The sequence below is a fragment of the Heptranchias perlo genome, unplaced genomic scaffold (assembly GCF_035084215.1).
Source record: "Heptranchias perlo isolate sHepPer1 unplaced genomic scaffold, sHepPer1.hap1 HAP1_SCAFFOLD_406, whole genome shotgun sequence".
Taxonomy (NCBI): Eukaryota; Metazoa; Chordata; class Chondrichthyes; order Hexanchiformes; family Hexanchidae; genus Heptranchias; species Heptranchias perlo.
Genome location: NW_027139418.1, coordinates 40001 through 50000, shown reverse-complemented (window position 1 = coordinate 50000; position 10000 = coordinate 40001).

The following is a 10000-nucleotide window of genomic DNA, read 5'->3' as shown; positions in this document are numbered from 1 at the left end:
TCAGCTACCAGAACGGGACTTGCTGTGCACATTCCCGCTCCACTCGAGACGGCAGACACCCGGGCTCTGGAGCTTGAATCGGACCTCTGTTAGACAACACAGGTGGACTTCTCGGCCTCACAAGAGAGCAATACGCCAGCGGGTGAACAGGAGAGTCGTGCCGACAAAACCCACTGACTTTTAAAACTGTCCGTCTGCCACTTGGGACAGAGAGAGGAACCTGACGAGCCTGAACACCAGCCTTGGCTGGACCGCTCGGGCCCTCCCATGTCGGACGCGAGTCGCCAAATCGATCGGAAGAGAGTACCGATTCCTCTCAAAAAGTCTGCGTGCCCGTTATTATAAAAGCAGCCCACCGGCCGCGGTGCCTTGCCCACAAACACACTTGGTGTCTGGGGTGATTCAGAGCCGCCGCGGCTCGAAAGTGTCAACCTGTTTTAAAAGTCATCGCTATGCCGGCACAGGTGACTTTCAAGTTAAAGAGTTCTCTTTATTGGCTTTCAAAAAAATCTGCAAAGTGTCACAGAGATTTTGAGAAACTCTTTTTTTTCTTTATATTATTATAATATAATATAATGTGTATATGTTTTCGAAAAGCATCCACCAGCAATCCATGGTGAGCCTCTCTCTGCTGGCAAGCTCCTCCTGCCTGAGCCCGACGCTGTCGAGGCTCAACACGATTTCAGACTGACAAAGAGTTCGAAAATTGCCGCCTGATGTAGCTTTAAATGCTGACAGGTGACTTCCGAGTGCTCTTGTAAAGGTCTCCGCTTTGAAATTGAGAGCCTTTTGCCAAGTGTCACTTTTTCAGGCACTCTTAAAGTGCACCTGGGCTGTCAGAGAAAGCTCTGAAAATCGTGTTCTCGAAAATCTCCGGGTACCCGACCAATCCCTAGGTGCCCGAATGACAAGTGTCAATTCGGCAGGACGGCCTCCCACCTCCGGCCGCAGATGCGTCACTAAATCCCCGCAACGGGGGCTTTCTCATTTCGGCATAGGGGCTTCCGCGGCCAACTCATTAACCTGTGCTCGGACTTTTTGTGCCACAAGTGCAAGGGACCGTTTGCCGGCAGCTACTCGCACCCCCCCGCCCAGGGGGGGAATCCTCTGACCGGAGATCCGAAACGCCGGCCGAATCCATCCCCGTCGGACTTCCGAAGGGGTTCCCTCGACCGACTGACTTCCGAACTCCTTTCTGGGCTTAAACGGGTGGAATTCGGACCCTCTCGCAAGGGAGCCGAAGCCCGCCAGCCCCGGGAGGCCTCGGGGCCGCCGTTTTCAAGCCCGACCAAAAAACCCGAAAAATGGGGAAAAATGGGAAAAATTCCCACTCCCAAAAGGCTTAAAAGTCGGTTGGGCGGCAGCCCGGGTCGGTCTCTGCAGACCTGGAGGCGCTAGACACAAGTCTGGTAAACAGGCTAAGTCTCGACATGCCACCTCTTACTATCCTGCAGGTACCCCGCCAATCCCCCCGGAACCGGCTGGCAATTGGCGAATCAGCGGGACGAATTTGAATTCGTGACCGACTCTCTGACACCGAATCGCCGCAAACGCGTTTCGATTTTTCGGCTTCGGTACCTCCCATCAGACTTTGACTGGCCATATCTCCGGACTCACGTGTCGCAGCCGGGACCTTCAGGTACCGTTCGACGCGTCTACCCCTGCCCCGTCGAATGGCGCCCCTCGCGGTGTGGTCCGATTTCCGCATTTTGGTCAGATTTGCCTTCAAAATTTTCAGATTGAGTTGACGAATGCCCCCTACGGGGTAACCTCTTGCCCTTTCGGACCTGGTCCCTGTGACTTAATTTCCGCCTTTTGCTCAATCGTTTCCCCATTTATAATTAATTTTAAAAATCGGGTTACTCAGTTCTGGTTTACCAGTTCCCTCTTCGGACTTAGTTTTTGGTTAATCATTTCCGGTTCACCAGTTCCCGTTTTGGACTTAGTCTCTGCGGGCCGTTTCTCACCTTTTGGTTCATCAGTTCCCCTCTTTTAATAATTTTTTGGCTGCTTTCGTTTGATCATTTCCCTGCCTTCTGGGTAACTTTTCCCCCTTAGGACTTCATCGCCGCACATAATTTTCGACTTCTGGTTGATCATTTCACCCCTTTTAATCATTTTTGCAACTTTTGGTTAACCATTTCCCCCAGCTTCTGGTTAACCATTTCCCCTTTGGGACTTAGTCTCTGAGCATTCTTTTGGGATTCTGGTTAACCATTTGCCAATTTTTAAAAAATGTTGCCACTTTTGTTTAATGCTTTCCGGTCAACCTTTGCCTCTTTCAGACTTCACCGCGGCACATTGCTTCAGCCTCCTGGTTAATCATTTCACCCCTTTTAATCATTTTTGCAACTTTTGGTTAACCATTTCCCCCAGCTTCTGGTTAACCATTTCCCCTTTGGGACTTAGTCTCTGAGCATTCTTTTGGGATTCTGGTTAATCATTTGCCAATTTTTAAAAAATGTTGCCGCTTTTGTTTAATGCTTTCTGGTCAACCTTTCCCTCTTTCAGACTTCACCGCGGCACATTGCTTTAGCCTCCTGGTTAATCATTTCACCCCTTTTAATCATTTTTGCAACTTTTGGTTAACCATTTCCCCCAGCTTCTGGTTAACCATTTCCCCTTTGGGACTTAGTCTCTGAGCATTCTTTTGGGATTCTGGTTAATCATTTGCCAATTTTTAAAAAATGTTGCCGCTTTTGTTTAATGCTTTCTGGTCAACCTTTCCCAATTTCAGACTTCACCGCGGCACATTGCTTTAGCCTCCTGATTAATCATTTCACCCCTTTTAATCATTTTTGCAACTTTTGGTTAACCATTTCCCCCAGCTTCTGGTTAACCATTTCCCCTTTGGGACTCGGTCTCTGAGCATTCTTTTGGGATTCTGGTTAATCATTTGCCAATTTTTAAAAAATGTTGCCGCTTTTGTTTAATGCTTTCTGGTCAACCTTTCCCTCTTTCAGACTTCACCGCGGCACATTGCTTTAGCCTCCTGGTTAATCATTTCACCCCTTTTAATCATTTTTGCAACTTTTGGTTAACCATTTCCCCCAGCTTCTGGTTAACCATTTCCCCTTTGGGACTTAGTCTCTGAGCATTCTTTTGGGATTCTGGTTAACCATTTGCCAATTTTTTTAAAATGTTGCCACTTTTGTTTAATGCTTTCTGGTCAACCTTTCCCTCTTTCAGACTTCACCGCGGCACATTGCTTCAGCCTCCTGGTTAATCATTTCACCCCTTTTAATCATTTTTGCAACTTTTGGTTAACCATTTCCCCCAGCTTCTGGTTAACCATTTCCCCTTTGGGACTTAGTCTCTGAGCATTCTTTTGGGATTCTGGTTAATCATTTGCCACTTTTTTAAAAATGTTGCCGCTTTTGTTTAATGCTTTCCCTGCTTTGTGGTCAAACTTTTCCCCTTTAGGACTTCATCGCCGCACATTATTTTCGACTTCTGGTTAATCATTTCACCCCTTTTAATCATTTTTGCAACTTTTGGTTAACCATTTCCCCCAGCTTCTGGTTAACCATTTCCCCTATGGGACTTAGTCTCTGAGCATTCTTTTGGGATTCTGGTTAATCATTTGCCAATTTTTAAAAAATGTTGCCGCTTTTGTTTAATGCTTTCTGGTCAACCTTTCCCTCTTTCAGACTTCACCGCGGCACATTGCTTTAGCCTCCTGGTTAATCATTTCACCCCTTTTAATCATTTTTGCAACTTTTGGTTAACCATTTCCCCCAGCTTCTGGTTAACCATTTCCCCTTTGGGACTTAGTCTCTGAGCATTCTTTTGGGATTCTGGTTAATCATTTGCCACTTTTTAAAAAATGTTGCCGCTTTTGTTTAATCGTTTCCCTGCTATGTGGTCAACCTTTTCCCCTTTCAGACTTCATCGCCGCGCATTGTTGTCGACTTCTGGTTAATCATTTTTCCCCTTTAAATCTTTTTTTGCCACTTTCGGTTAACCATTTCACCCAGCTTCTGGTTAACCATTTGCCCCATTATACTGAATTTTTCCGCTTTGGTTTAATCATTTCCCTGCTTTCTTGTCAACCTTTTCCCCTTTTGGACTTCGCCGCCGCACTTTGCTTTTGCCTTCTGGTTAAACATTTCTCCCCTTTTAATCCTTTTTCCCACTTTTGGTTCACCAGTTCACCCAGCTTCTGGTTAACCATTTCCCCTTTGGGACTTAAGTCTCTGAGCATTCTTTTGGGATTCTGGTTAACCATTTGCCACTTTTTAAAAAATGTTGCCGCTTTTGTTTAATGCTTTCCCTGCTTTCTGGTCAACCTTTTCCCCTTACGACTTCGCCGCCGCACTTTGCTTTCGCCTTCTGGTTAATCATTTCACCCCTTTTAATCCTTTTTCCCACTTTGGGTTAGACAGTTCACCCAGCTACTGGTTAACCATTTGCCCCTTTGGGACTTAAGTCTCTGAGCATTATTTTGGGATTCTGGTTCACCATTTGTCCCTTTTTTAAAAATGTTGCTGCTTTTGTTTAATGCTTTCCCTGCTTTGCGGTCCACCTTTCCCTCTTTCCGACTTCATCGCCGCACCTTGTTTACGACATCTGGTTAAACATTTCTCCCCTTTTAATCCTTTTTCCCACTTTGGGTTAAGCAGTTCACCCTGCTTCTGTTTAACCATTTGCCCCTTTTTTACTGAATTTTTCCGCTTTGGTTTAATCATTTCCCTGCTTTCTTGTCAAACTTTTCCCCTTTTGGACTTCGCCGCCGCACTTTGCTTTCACCTTCTGGTTAAACATTTCTCCCCTTTTAATCCTTTTTCCCACTTTTGGTTAAACAGTTCACCCAGCTTCTGGTTAACCATTTGCCCCTTTGGGACTTAAGTCTCTGAGCATTCTTTTGTGATTCTGGTTCACCATTTGTCCCTTTTTAAAAGATATTGCTGCTTCTGTTTAATCCTTTCCCTGCTTTGCGGTCAACCTTTTCCTCTTTCAGACTTCATCGCCGCGCATTGTTTTCGACATCTGGTTCAACATTTCTCCCCTTTTAATCCTCTTTCCCACTTTTGGTTAAGCAGTTCACCCAACTTCTGGTTAACCATTTGCCCCTTTTTACTGAATTTTTCTGCTTTTGTTTAATCATTTCCCTGCTTTCTGGTCAACCTTTTCCCCTTTAGGACTTCGCCGCCGCACTTTGCTTTCGCCTTCTGGTTAATCATTTCACAACATTTTAATCCTTTTTCCCACTTTTGGTTAAACAGTTCACCCAGCTTCTGGTTAACCATTTGCCCCTTTGGGACTTAAGTCTCTGAGCATTCTTTTGGGATTCTGGTTCACCATTTGTCCCTTTTTAAAAGATATTGCTGCTTCTGTTTAATCCTTTCCCTGCTTTGCGGTCAACCTTTTCCTCTTTCAGACTTCATCGCCGCGCATTGTTTTCGACATCTGGTTCAACATTTCTCCCCTTTTAATCCTCTTTCCCGCTTTTGGTTAAGCAGTTCACCCTGCTTCTGGTTAACCATTTGCCCCTTTTTACTGAATTTTTCCGCTTTGGTTTAATCATTTCCCTGCTTTCTTGTCAAACTTTTCCCCTTTTGGACTTCGCCGCCGCACTTTGCTTTCGCCTTCTGGTTAATCATTTCACAACATTTTAATCCTTTTTCCCACTTTTGGTTAAACAGTTCACCCAGCTTCTGGTTAACCATTTGCCCCTTTGGGACTTAAGTCTCTGAGCATTCTTTTGTGATTCTGGTTCACCATTTGTCCCTTTTTAAAAGATATTGCTGCTTTTGTTTAATCCTTTCCCTGCTTTGCGGTCAACCTTTTCCTCTTTCAGACTTCATCGCCGCGCATTGTTTTCGACATCTGGTTCAACATTTCTCCCCTTTTAATCCTCTTTCCCACTTTTGGTTAAGCAGTTCACCCAACTTCTGGTTAACCATTTGCCCCTTTTTACTGAATTTTTCTGCTTTTGTTTAATCATTTCCCTGCTTTATGGTCAACCTTTTCCCCTTTAGGACTTCGACGCGGCACATTGCTTTCGCCTTCTGGTTAATCATTTCACCCCTTTTAATCCTTTTTCCCACTTTTGGTTAAACAGTTCACCCAGCTTCTGGTTAACCATTTGCCCTTTGGTACTTAAGTCTCTGAGCATTCTTTTGGGATTCTGGTAAACCATTTGTCCCTTTTTTTAAAATGCTGCTGCTTTTGTTTAATGCTTTCCCTGCTTTGCGGTCAACCTTTTCCTCTTTCAGACTTCATCGCCGCGCATTGTTTTCGACATCTGGTTCAACATTTCTCCCCTTTTAATCCTCTTTCCCACTTTTGGTTAAGCAGTTCACCCAACTTCTGGTTCACCACTTGCCCCTTTTTACTGAATTTTTCTGCTTTTGTTTAATCATTTCCCTGCTTTCTGGTCAACCTTTTCCCCTTTAGGACTTCGACGCGGCACATTGCTTTCGCCTTCTGGTTCATCATTTCACCCCTTTTAATCCTCTTTCCCACTTTTGGTTAAGCAGTTCACCCAACTTCTGGTTCACCACTTGCCCCTTTTTACTGAATTTTTCTGCTTTTGTTTAATCATTTCCCTGCATTCCGGTCAACCTTTCCCTCTTTCAGACTTAATCGCCGCACATTGTTGTCGACTTCTGGTTGATCAGTTCACCCCTTTTTTATCCTTTTTCCCACTTTGGGTTAAGCAGTTCACCCAGCTTCTGGTTAACCATTTGCCCCTTTGGGACTTAAGTCTCTGAGCATTCTTTTGGGATTCTGGTAAACCATTTGTCCCTTTTTAAAAAATGCTGCTGCTTTTGTTTAATGCTTGCCCTGCTTTGCGGTCGATCATTTCACCCCTTTTAATCCATTTTTGCCACTTTGGGTTAAACAGTTCACACAACTTCTGGTTCACCATTTCACATTTCGGAACTTTTATTCCCACCATTACTTTGGGCTTCTGGTTCATCATTTCACGCTGTTTTACAAATCTTTGCCGCTTCACTTTTAATCCACAAACCGGGGCTCGCTTTCGGGTGGGGGGGGGGGGGGGGGGGTAGCGGGTTTGGGCCGGGCACTCCACATCCCGGTGTGCGACCGGGTTCGTTCTGGTACCGCTCGGTGCCCCTCGTCCTGCTCTTGCCGCGGAAGCAAACCAGACGACCGTCGGTCTCACGCCCGAGGGGAGAGGAGGCGGAAAGCGGTTTGCAGCCTTTCGCTGTACCTCCGGCGGGCAGCGCCGCACCTCCGAGTGCTCGGTACCGTTCGCTGCGCCTCGTCCGGCCGCACGCAGCGAGCCAAACCCGGAGGAAATCGGCCTGTGCCTTCTCGAGATATGGGCCTCCGGGTGGGACGGACAAACCGGGGCCCCGAGCTCGCTTTCGGCGGCCCGGCACTCGACTTCCCGGTGTCCGAACGTGATCCTTCCGGTACCCTTCGGTGCCCCTTGCCCGACTCTAGCTCCCGTGCTGAAGCGGAGTCGGTCGGCCTGACGGCCTGCCGAGTTAACCAGCGGAAAGCGGTGCGCAGCCTTTCGCTTGCAGCTCCGGCGGGCAGCGCCGCACCTCCGGCTGCTCAGTGCCGTCCGCTGCTCCCCTTCCGGCTGCACGCAGCGAACCATACCCGGAGGAAATCGGCCTCGGCCTTCCGGAGATATGGGCCTGCGAGTGGGACCAATAAATCGGTGCACATTTCCGGCTCGGTTTCCGGCCTCGGCACTATCAGTTCACGCCGTCCGACCGACGTCGTTCTGGCACGGTTCCGTTGCTCCTTGATCCGGTCCAGCCACGGTAATCAGCCGAAGATGGTGGGGGGGACACATTGCCCGCCGAGTTAGCCGGAGGAGATCGGCCTCGGACTTCCTCAGATATCAGCCTCCGGGTGGGACAGACAAACCGGGGACCCGAGCACGCTTTCGGCGGCCCGCTGGTCGACTTCCCGGTGTGCGACCGGGTTCGTTCCGGTACCGTTCGCTGCCCCTCGTCCTGCTCTAGCCGCGGAAACAAACCCGACGACCGTCGGTCTCACGCCCGCGGAGGGAGGTGGCGGAAAGTGGTTTGCAGCCTTTCGCTGTACCTCCGGCGGGCAGCGCCCGACCTCCGAGTGCTCGGTACCGTCCGCTGCGCCTGGTCCTGCCGCACACAACGAGCCATACCCGGTGGAAATCGGCCTGTGCCTTCCAGAGATATGGGCCTCCGGGTGGGACGGACAAACCGGGGCCCCGTGCTCGCTTTCGGCGGCCCGCTAGTCGACTTCCCGGTGTGCGACCGGGTTCCTTCCGGTACCGTTCGCTGCCCCTCGTCCTGCTCTAGCCGCGGAAACAAACCCGACGACCGTCGGTCTCACGCCCGCGGAGGGAGGCGGCGGAAAGTGGTTTGCAGCCATTCGCTGTACCTCCGGCGGGCAGCGCCCGACCTCCGAGTGCTCGGTACCGTCCGCTGCGCCTGGTCCGGCCGCACACAACGAGCCATACCCGGTGGAAATCGGCCTGTGCCTTCCGGAGATATGGGCCTCCGGGTGGGACGGACAAACCGGGGCCCCGAGCGGTGGCACCCTGCTCGCTTTCAGCGGCCCGGCACTCGACTTCCCGGTGTGCGAACGTCATCCTTCCGGTACTCAACCGTGCCCCTTGCCCCACTCTAGCTCCGGCGGTAAAGCGAAGTCGGTCGGTCTCACGGACGCCGAGTTAGCAGGCGGAAAGCGGTGCGCAGCCTTTCGCTGTCACTCCGGCGGGCTGCACCGCATCTCCGAGTGCTCGGTACCGTACGCTGCGCCGCCTCCTGCCGCACGCAACGAGCCATACCCGGAGGAAATCGGCCTCGGCGTTCCGGAGTTATCCGCCTCCGAGTGGGCCTGACCAAGCGGGTGTGAACTGGAAATCATTAACCAACGTACTTCCAGGTTTTCACCCGCAGAGGGCAGCACTCTATTCTCCGTTTTAAATTGGGCCGACCCGGCTCCGTTTCGAGACCCGGCACTCGACTTCCCGGTGTGCGAACGTGATCGTTCCGGTACCCAACCGTGCCTCTTGCCCCACTCTAGCTCCGGCGGTAAAGCGAAGTCGGTCGGTCTCACGGACGCCGAGTTAGCAGGCGGAAAGCGGTGCGCAGCCTTTCGCTGTCACTCCGGCGGGCAGCATCGCACCTCCCAGTGCTCGGTACCGTACGCTGCGCCGCCTCCTGCCGCACGCAACGAGCCATACCCGGAGGAAATCGGCCTCGGCCTTCCTGAGATATCAGCCTCCGAGTGGGCCCGACGAGTCGGTGGCACCCTGCTCGCTTTCAGCGGCCCGGCACTCGACTTCCCGGTATGCGAACGTGATCGTTCCGGTACCCAAACGTGCCCCTTGCCCCACTCTAGCTCCGGCGCTAAAGCGGAGTCGGTCGGTCTCACGGACGCCGAGTTACCAGGCGGAAAGCGGTGCGCAGCCTTTCGCTGTCACTCCGGCGGGCAGCATCGCACCTCCGAGTGCTCGGTACCGTACGCTGCGCCTCCTCCTGCCGCACGCAACAAGCCATACCCGGAGGAAATCGGCCTCGGCCTTCCTGAGATATCAGCCTCCGAGTTGGCCCGACGAGTCGGTGGCACCCTGCTCGCTTTCAGCGGCCCGGCACTCGACTTCCCGGTATGCGAACGTGATCGTTCCGGTACCCTTCGGTGCCCCTTGCCCCACTCTAGCTCCGGTGCTAAAGCGGAGTCGGTCGGTCTCACGGACGCCGAGTTAGCAGGCGGAAAGCGGTGCGCAGCCTTTCGCTGTCACTCCGGCGGGCAGCACCGCACCTCCGAGTGCTCGGTACCGTACGCTGCGCCTCCTCCTGCCGCACGCAACGAGCCATACCCGGAGGAAATCGGCCTCGGCGTTCCGGAGTTATCCGCCTCCGAGTGGGCCTGACCAAGCGGGGTGAACTGGAAATCATTAACCAACGTACTTCCAGGTTTTCACCCGCAGAGGGCAGCACTCTCTTCTCCGTTTTAAACTGGGCCGACCCGGCTCCGTTTCGAGACCCGGCACTCGACTTCCCGGTGTGCGACCGGGTTCGTTCCG